The sequence below is a fragment of the Penaeus monodon genome, chromosome 16 (assembly GCF_015228065.2).
Source record: "Penaeus monodon isolate SGIC_2016 chromosome 16, NSTDA_Pmon_1, whole genome shotgun sequence".
Lineage (NCBI taxonomy): Eukaryota > Metazoa > Arthropoda > Malacostraca > Decapoda > Penaeidae > Penaeus > Penaeus monodon.
The window spans coordinates 43,391,338-43,401,615 of record NC_051401.1 but is presented as its reverse complement, the minus strand read 5'-3'; the positions used below and the strand labels follow the sequence as shown (position 1 = coordinate 43,401,615).

At 37.7% G+C, this 10,278-nt stretch overlaps 1 non-coding gene across 1 annotated transcript; it reads left to right on the top strand.

The window, feature by feature from the left end:
* The first annotated feature begins 8,844 nt into the window (after positions 1 to 8,844).
* On the top strand, positions 8,845 to 8,952 carry LOC119583172. Its single transcript, XR_005229698.1, has one exon. It is a non-coding gene; the product is annotated as a U6 spliceosomal RNA (small nuclear RNA).
* The last annotated feature ends 1,326 nt before the right edge of the window (positions 8,953 to 10,278 follow it).

The window sequence follows — 10,278 nt, the reverse complement described above, 5'->3', positions numbered from 1 at the left end:
TTTCATCACCCTACGTCGTGATTTTAGGAAGGCCTATTTTTCCTCTCTCTCTCTCTCTCTTTCTCTTCTTTTCTCTCCTCTCTCCTTCTCTCTCTCTCTCTCTCTCTCTCTCTCTCTCTCTCCTCTCTTATCTCGCTTATCTCTCTTATCTTGCTCTTCTCTCTCTTCTTATGTCTCTCTATCTTTCTCTATCTTTCCCACTTTCTCTCTCTCCCTTTCATTTCTCTCTCCATCTGCCTATTTATTCTTCCTATTCTCTCTTTCTCAGTGACACTTCCTCACTCCATCTATCTGGCTATCTATCTCCGAAACTAAAATGTGCCATCACCAGGTATATCCACTAGATGCAGAACACCCGGATAAGCTTTTATTGATTTATTTACGTTTCGAGAGAGAGGATCATAAATCTCATTACGATCTCTTGTGTCTGCGGCTTACGCATCAGTTATGTTTACATTGCATAATTTACCTCAAAGTCTTTCACAATGGTGTTATTTCTTCGCGATTCCCATCTGCGATCATCGTTCGTATCGACGAAGTATGTTCCGGGATGAGGAATGGAAGTGATAATGATGTTGATATTGATATTGATAGTGGCACTTGTAGCAAGGATATTGATGGTGATAATGGCAACTGGAAAAGCGATGGTGAGAATAGTGATAATGATGTGATGAGGATAATAGTAAAAAAAGAATTGATACCGTTGATGATAATGATTATGTTGATGGTGGTGAGGATGATGGTGATAACAAAGATAATGACAAGCTGATAAAACTTCAAAACGAAATCAGCCTATAATTTAATCCGAAGGACAAGAAAAAAAAGGGTAAATAGAAAATAATAATAATAATAAATAATAAAGAAAAAACTTCATTATTTGCCGTTTGTGTGGCAGGCAAAGGTTTCCTGAATATTAGAATGTTATGGGAATATGTTGGGAGAGATTCTGGGACTAAGGCATCAAGTTTTCATGGGGCGGCGAGAGTGGTCGATCTTTATAGGCGTATTGAGGATTACTTTTGCCTGGACTCGCGACGTTCGGTTTTGACCTTTGGATTTATAAGAGGGAGGAAATTGTAGATTGAGAAGGAAGGGGACGAGGGAAATGGAATCAACTATGCAATTAAAAGGATGAATGTGAACTAACTGGGCAACGTTAAATCGTAATTGTGCGCTCTCTCTCTCTCTCTCTCTCTCTCTCTCTCTCTCTCTCTCTCTCTCTCTCTCTCTCTCTTCCACTCCTTGCCTTCCTCTTCTACCCTCCTTCATAAACCCTCCTCCTCTAATCCCTCCCTCTTTTACCCTCCTCCTTTCTTCTCTCCCTCTCTCTCTCTTTCTCCAACTCTTGCTTCGTCGGTAGCTTGTTCTCCCAGGCTCCTCGGCGCTCGTTCCAAATAAAAGAAGAGCTTCCAAACTTGAGGGTCGTAGATAGCGAAATCTTTAAGCGCTCCTTGAGTTTCGTTGCCAGTAAGTCTCGCTCTCTCGAGGTTACCGTCTATGTGTTATTGTCTTATTGTTTTGGAAATGTCGAGATCCTCCTTTTTTTTTGTTTTTGTTTTGTTTTTGGCGTGGAGAGAGCGAGGGGTTGGAGGATGATAAGAGGATGTGTGTTGCCATTGTTTGATATGGTCGTTATTATTGTGATGATGCGGCTGATAAAATACAAGCTAAGATGATTGACAAGGACAACTAATATTTCTCTGTTCTTCCTTTTCTTCTTTCTCTCTCTCTCTCTCTTTTTCTCTCTGTCTGTCTGTCTATCTGTCTGTCTGTCTGTCTGTCTATCTATCTTTCTCTCGTTGAGTCTGTAGCGTATTCATGTGGATTGTCATTTGACTTTTGTTTACGTCTTCGTGAAAATGCATGTTCCACGGGCTGCATTTGCCTGTTGATTAGAGATTTCTTTTCCATGTATGTTTACCTCCATTAAAGCAGAGAGGGAAAGGGAGGGGGAAAGAGAGAAGGAGAGAGAGGGGGCGAGGAAGAGATAGGGAGCGAAGTAGAGGGAGGGGGCTTTCTCTCTCATCTTCCCCCTCTTCCTCATCCTTCCCCTCTTTCACTCGTCCATTCCCTCCCTCCTACCCTCTTCTCTTCCTTCTATTCTGCTCCGCCTACATCCTCTGCCCCCTCCCTCTCACTTCTATTTTCTCCCATCCTCCCTCCATCTATCTTTCCCTTCCCCTTCCCCTCACTCTTCCTTTCCCCTCTAACCTCCCTCTTCGTTTGTCCTCTTACCTCCCCCTTCCTTTCCCGTCCCCACCTTTCTTGCTCACGCACTCACCTAAATGTTCACGTAACGACAAAAAGAACGAGGTAATGGCTCGGAATGCTGGACAACTAAAATGCATTAACATTTTGCTTTCTTGGAGAGGAGAGAGAGAGAGAGAGAGAAAATAATAATATATAAACGAAATAGAATAATATAAATCTCTCTCCTTCGCCCTCCACCGCCTCAACATCAAACAATTTCCTTTTCAGTTGCGGCAAAGAAATAAACATCTTTCTTTTCTCCTTCGTCCATGCAGGTGCGAAGGCTTTTTGAACATGTTTGGAATGTATATACGACCTGGAGCCTCGCTTTTCACACTAGGGAGCTGTCCTGGTTTCTCGGCTCTGTCCGTGTTTGTTTGTGCTTGTGCTTGTGGAGTTTCTTGTTCGTGTCTTTGTTTGTGTATATATGTCTGTGTGTAAAGGGGCGGGATGGATTATTTCTTCGCGCGCGTACCTGTATGAGTGAATGAGTGTGTGTGTGTGTGTGTGTGTGTGTGTGTGTGTGTGTGTGTGTGTGTATTTGTCTGTGTGTGTGTGTTTGTTTGTGTGTGTTTGTGTTTGTTTGTGCTAGTGCATATTTGTATGCATGTCTTCGTGTGTGTGTGTCCCCTTGTTTGTGTGAATACACTGTGTGTATCTACGTCTGTCTGCATATCCGTATAAATAAATGTCTGTTTATGTGAGTCTATGTGTATGCATGTGTGTGCGACTTGCGTTTTGTCAACCGTGTGCGTGTGTGCGTAAACTTAATGTATTTCTGGTGTAGGATGTCTCACAAGACGACCAAAGAGTGTGTTAAAAAGGTAAAAAAAAAGATCCGCGGCTGAGATGAAGATTAAATCGTTTTACTCCAGGATTTCTGAGATATATTTAGCGTTTCCTGAAATGGGATTTCAAAGAAATATATTCTCTAATTCATTTACCTCATTTTGATTTATTTTTTTCTCTCCGATTCTTGATTTCATTCATTTATGCTATATATTTTTTCCTTTTGTTTCTGGCTACGTTTCATAAAATCGTGTGTGAATATCGCAACTGATGCCATGCAAAAGCAGTTCATTGCAAATGCTTTCTCGCGCACTGCAGGACAGAGGGTGACGTTTTTCTTTAGTTTTATATTTTTTTTCTTTTTAATTACGATAGAGTTCAAGCAAAAAACTGGGAAAAAACGAAACAAAGAAACTTCAAGAAAGGAAATATAAAAATACGAAAGCAAAGAAGAAATGGAAAGAAACTTAATGTTAGCGAAATTAATCAGTGATATTGACGATGGATAAAAAAATAAGAAACTTTGAAACCAAAAAAAAGGGAAAAAGTGTATTGTCAAAGAACGTAACGTAACAAATTAAAAAGAACGGAAAATACTCGAAACCAAAGAAAAAGAGAAAAGAATATAAAGCTTGCGAAACTAACCGAATAATAATAATAATGATAATAATAATACTGAAGACGCATCATTTGATATACTTAAAACTCACTGAAGTCATGACGTTATTCAGGCTTTATAATTTCAGCCATCACATGAAGTCACAGACTTTCCTTTTTTCTGTCTCGGAAATAATGTTTACGCCGTTCTAGGTTTGTGAAAGAATTTTGGGCTAGTGGATATAGCCGGTTTCTAGAATGATACACGCAAACACTCACTTGCGCGCAAACAAACACACACACACACACACACACACACACACACACACACACACACACACACACACACACACACACACACACACACACACACACACACACACACACACACACACACACACGTATATCTACACTCACCAACGAACAAAGGAGCATCCCCCGTGCACACACGTACTCCCTCTTCGTCATCACAGGCCACCGTCCCTTCTTCACGTGCACATGCCACACAAAGATCAAGAAGTACTTACAAGGAGCATCAAAAACCCTGAAGTACAATAAAATCCGCGTATCGATCCAAGGTAAGAGAGAGAAAGTCTCCCCTCACCTTTCTTTGATACAAAAATGAGTCCCCCCTCTTTTTTGTATTTTTTTTTTTTATGTATATATAGAAAACGGGAGAGACAAAAAGGAAAACGGTACCTTTGTAGTTTTGGGTCTAAAATATATCCTTCAAACGGCAGTCATCTTCTACTACTGCTGTTGTATATGCTTGATGTCTTTGTAAGTATATATGAGAGCCGAATGGGAGGATGCAAGGAGGGAGGATGCAAAGAGAAGGGGGGAAGTAGGCGGTAAGGGCGGGTGAGACGGGGTGGGGGGGGGGGTTAGGGCGGATGAGGGGGAGGTGGGGGGGAGGGGCTGGAGGGTGGCATTCATTGTTGTGACTTTCAAATGTTTTTTGTGTGTTGCTTCGTAAGCTCATGTGATATGTATGTGTATGCACGCATAGCAGTACATTTTTTTTGACGTGAGAGATTTGCTGGAAATTACATTCTTATCTTGTTTTAGGGTGCTGTTGAAGAACTTGTATAGTTAAATAAAGAAGAACTTATACATATTCTATACACATTATTTGACGTGAGAAAGAGAAGAAATATTTAAGGTTGAGATGGGGGAAGAGAGAGAGAGAGAGAGAGAGAGAGAGAGAGAGAGAGAGAGAGAGAGAGAGAGAGAGAGAGAGAGAGACATATAAATATATATAATATATATATATATATATATATATATATATATATATATATTATATATATATACAAATATATAATATAATATATATACAAATATATATACTAATATCATATATGTGTGTTGATATACTATATATGTACTTCATTCTATATACCTATATATATTTTACTATTATTTTATATCTTGTTATATTTATCTTAGTATCTACTTAACTATATATACTATATATATAATCATCATACATAATATATACTATATATATAAGAGAGAGACTAGAGAGAGAGATAGACAGAGAGATAGATATATAGACAGAGAGACAGAGAGAGGGAGAGGGAGATAGATGCAGAAAATGAGAGAGAGAAAGAGAGAGAGAGAGAGAGGGGGGGGGAGAGAATCATACGTACATACGTCCGAAGATTCTTTGAACCTTCAGAGACCGTGCTATGATGTGTCCCTTGCGCTATAGGGCCAGCTGATCCTCTTTACTTTTTTTCTTTTCTTTTGTTATTTTTCTCTTAAGTTTCTCTCGTGCAAACATACAGTTACATACACATACATACATACATACATACATACATACATACATACATACATGCATGCATACATACATACATACATACATACATACATACATACATACATACATACATACATACATACATACATGCATACATACATAAATATCATACATACATGCATATATATATATATATATATATATATATATATATATATATATATATATATATATTCACACACACACACACACACACACAACACACACACACACACACACACACACACACACACACACACACACACACACACACACACACACGTCCACACACATACATCCATTCATTTATATTTTACATATATATGAACATATACATGTACATATACATGTATACTTGTATACATATGTGTTATATATATATATATATATATATATACTATATATATATGTATATGTATATATATGTATATAATATGTATATATATGTATATATATATTATATATGTATTATATATATATATCATATATATATATATATATTACATATATATGTATATATATGTGTTATATATGTATATATTTAATATATATATATATATATATTATATATATTTATATATATGTATATATATTTATTAATTCATTGTATATATACATATGTATACATATATATTATACATACATATACATATATAATATATATATATATATATACATATATATATACATAGATATATTTACATTATATATATATATATATGTATATATATATATATGTATATATATATTATATTATATATATATATATATATATATATATATATATATATATATATATACTTATATATAATATATATATATATATATATATGTCTTCTTCTTTCTTTTAACGGTAGGTTCATGTCTGAGCCGCCGTGGTCACAGCATGATACTTAATTGTAGTTTTCATGTTGTGATGCTCTTGGAGTGAGTACGTGGTAGGGTCCCCAGTTCCTTTCCACGGAGAGTGCCGGTGGTACCTTTTAGGTAATCATTCTCTCTATTTATCCGGGCTTGGGACCAGCGCTTGACTTGGGCTTGGCTTAGCCACCCAGTGGCTAGGTAGGCAATCGAGGTGAAGTTCCTTGTCCAAGGGAACAACGCGGTGGTCGGTGACTCGAACCCTCGAATTCAGATTGCCGTCGTGACAATCTTGAGTCCGACGCTCTAATCATTCGGCCACCGCGGCCTTGACTATCATGGGCTTCCATGATTTTTTCTTAGCAATTTAGAGCGGTGGTTTGCCATTGCCTTCCGCCCGGTGTTTTTATCGAGTCACCATCTCTATTTGCCCGGCACTGACTTGAGCTGGCTTGGCCACCCAGTGGCTAGGCAGGCAATCGAGGTGAAGTTCCTTGCCCAAGGGAAACAACGCGGCGGTCGGTGACTCGAACCCTCGAACTCAGATTGCCGTCGTGACAGTCTTGAGTCCGACGCTCTAACCATTCGGCCACCGCGGCCCCATACATATATATATGTACATATATATATATATATATATATATATATATATATATATATATATGTATATATATATATATATATATATACATATATATATATATATACACACATACATGTGTGTGTGTGTGCTTGTGTTTGTTTGAATTAAAACTTCCATTTAATTACGCTTAAAAGTTCTTATCTTCAACTTTTTTTTCTATCCCTGCATTTTCTGTCTCCCACTCTCTTTATCTCCCTCCCTTCACACGCTCCTTCCCTTCGCTTCCTTCAAACTCCCTCCCTCAAGCCCTTTGCTATAATTAAACGTCGTCGTCTTTTGATTAACACTGGGAGGGGGAGGAGTGAAGTAGCACCTATTGAAGGCAAGGAAAGTGTGCTGGTGAGTAGGTAAGGGGTAAGGGAAGGGGGGGTGGGGGTAGGGAGCGCAAAAGGAAAGGGATACGATATGAGAAAGTGCAATATTTTTCGTTTTGGGTTTATTTTTTGTCGTTTTCTCTCTTGATTTTTTGTTTTGTTTTCGGTGTTCTTTTCTGGCTTTCATTCTATCTCGCTCTGTTTTGCTTTTTTTCTCTCCATCATGTTTACCTCTTTCTCTCTCTCTCTCGCTCGCTCGCATAAACTCCCACTCTCTCTCTTGCTTCTCTCTCCCTCACTCCCTCCCTCCTTTCCTCTCCCTCTTTTCCTTTCCCTCTTCTTCTCTCTTTTCCTTCCTTTTCCTTCTCACCCCTTGTTTTGTGCATAAACTTCCACGTGACACGTACACCACACTGACCCAATTCCACTCATTTTACCTTTTCCTGTATGCATGCACTTTATCCTTACATCCTTCCTTTTATCTCCCCTCTCCCTCATTCCCCTTTTTCTCAACTCGAGATCATGCTTATCAAACTCTCAAGATGAAAGAGAGAGAAAGAGAGAAAAGGCAAAAGGAAAAAGAAGAAATGTGCCAGCGCCTTCATTTTTCTCCCTTTCATCCCATCTCCTCGGTGTTAAGGTCCTTGAGCCAAGTATATGTCAAGGGATTTTGAGCTTAAGTGACAAGGTCTGCCTTGACGTTGCTGCATTCGTGACAAGGGAAGCATTATTGTTATAACTGTTATTGTTTTCTTGTTATTTTAAGTTTTAGATTTTTGTTGTGTTATATTTTACGTCTTACAATCGTTCCTTCTTATTTGTTATTTCTCTATGCCACATACGCGGAACTGATTCATCATTATAATTATGATTATCATTTAATTGATACTATTTTTTGTCGAATTTCCTATGTATGATATTTATTACTTCATACTTTCTTATCATAATCAGTTTAAAGGATAATAATAATAATTCTCATTTTTATATCATTATTTAAAGTTAAATCTACCTATCTTTCCTTTATTTTTGTTCCTTCTGACAAACCTTCGGTCATCAGGTAGTTTGTTCAAGGCAAGGTAAGTGTCCACGTCCCCTTTTACGTTATTTGTTCATCAGGGTGCACTTTTGTTCTTCTCCTAATGGCAGGAAAGGGAGGAGTGCCATTAGTGTATATTTTTATATGACGTGGATTATCAATCTAAAAGCAATTTCCTTTTCCCCCAATCTTTACTCCAAAACTCGCTATGGTTATCAATCATGTGCATTGCGATTTTTGACTCTTCTGAATCTTTCTATTTCTTATTTCTTCGTTTTCACTTCATCTCCTTGTCGGTTTTAAAAATTAAGGTAAGGTCTCTTTTTTCCATGTTTGTTATTATTATCATTTATGATGGTGATGATTATTATTAATTTATTATTATTATTATTATTATTATTATTATTATTATTATTAATTTATTTTTATTTTATTATTTTTTTTTTTTGTCATTACTATATTAAATTGTATGTAGGTTATGTAAAGTTGAATGCGCGCGTGTGAAACTCTACGGATTTTGCTATGTTTATTTAACTTACGTACGTACTATGTACTTGCTTCGGCAGTACATATACTAAAATTGGAACGATACAGAGAAGATTAGCATGGCCCCTGCGCAAGGATGACACGTACTATACCCTAAATTTACTACGTAATAACTACCGTAAACAAATAACAGTGTTATGTAAACACAGTGGCAAAAGCATATGAAAGTAATATTTTTTGTATGACGTATGATTTATATTTACATTTTACCATGTACAATTACAGTAGTCACAGACTCCTGTACTATGTCAGATATATGTAAAACTGTAATCATGATTGCCCACGCCTGAGCAGATAGCCAGGGTGGTAAATAAACTTACCAAACTTAACTTAACGTAACGTACTAAAATATTCCTAGGTCTTATTGATATTTTATAAATATAAAGCCATCGGCAATTAAGCTCATGCGGAATATTACATCAAACTACATTTATATTCTTCCAGAGCTCATTTAAAAAAAAGTGGGAAATGAAAAAAGAATTTTGGCTCTTAAAAGCGTTAAAGTTGCATAGTCTTTAAGGATTATTCGTACATGATTTGAGCCAAAGGTAACCTATTCTGTAGTAACTAAGGCAGTGCTTTTGATGGAGAGTAAACTAACTGGCAGGGAAAAGTTTATGCATCTCTCTTAGACGCTTAATGACCAAAAGTTAACACGCTGTACTAAGAGAGATTAACACGAAGTTCAAAGACAATTTGGGTCTTCTAATTCTGTGGAATATCGTCCAACGTTTTCGAGGCAGAAATGTCTAAATAATTCCCTTGGAATGTATTTCTAACAGCGTGCATCTTTATATGATGATTTAAGTAACTTCAACACGCACGCGTAAACACACATACACGCACTCATGCGCGCGCCACACACACACACACACACACACACACACACACACACACACACACACACACACACACACACACACACACACACGCACGCACGCACACATAAACTACAAAATTTAACCACAAAATACCGAAACGACATTGTTCAAAACCGTATGCCAATTACAGCGCCTTGCTTTTGCCTCATCCTCATACCCCTTCCCCGTCACACCTCCTTCGGTGGTGATTATAACGCAGCAACCTCCTTACACCGCTATTGTACTGCGCGACGACCATCTACAATGCTGTTCTTGCGTCCACACTCTTAGGGAAACTTGCAGGTAATTGCAGCAATGTGAATCTCTTTTCAGAAGTTTCCTCCTTCTCTTCCTCCTCAAGGAACCAGAGCGAGCGTGACTGTTGAAAAGAGAGGGAGAGAACTCAGGAGTCCGGACTTCCCCTTTACCGGATCTTCAAGTCAATATTTCGGATGTGAGGGGAGTTGACAGCACCTCTCTCTCTCTCTCTCTCTCTCTCTCTCTCTCTCTCTCTCTCTCTCTCTCTCTCTCTCTCTCTCTCTCTCTCTCTCTCTCTCTCTCTCTCTCTTCACACACAC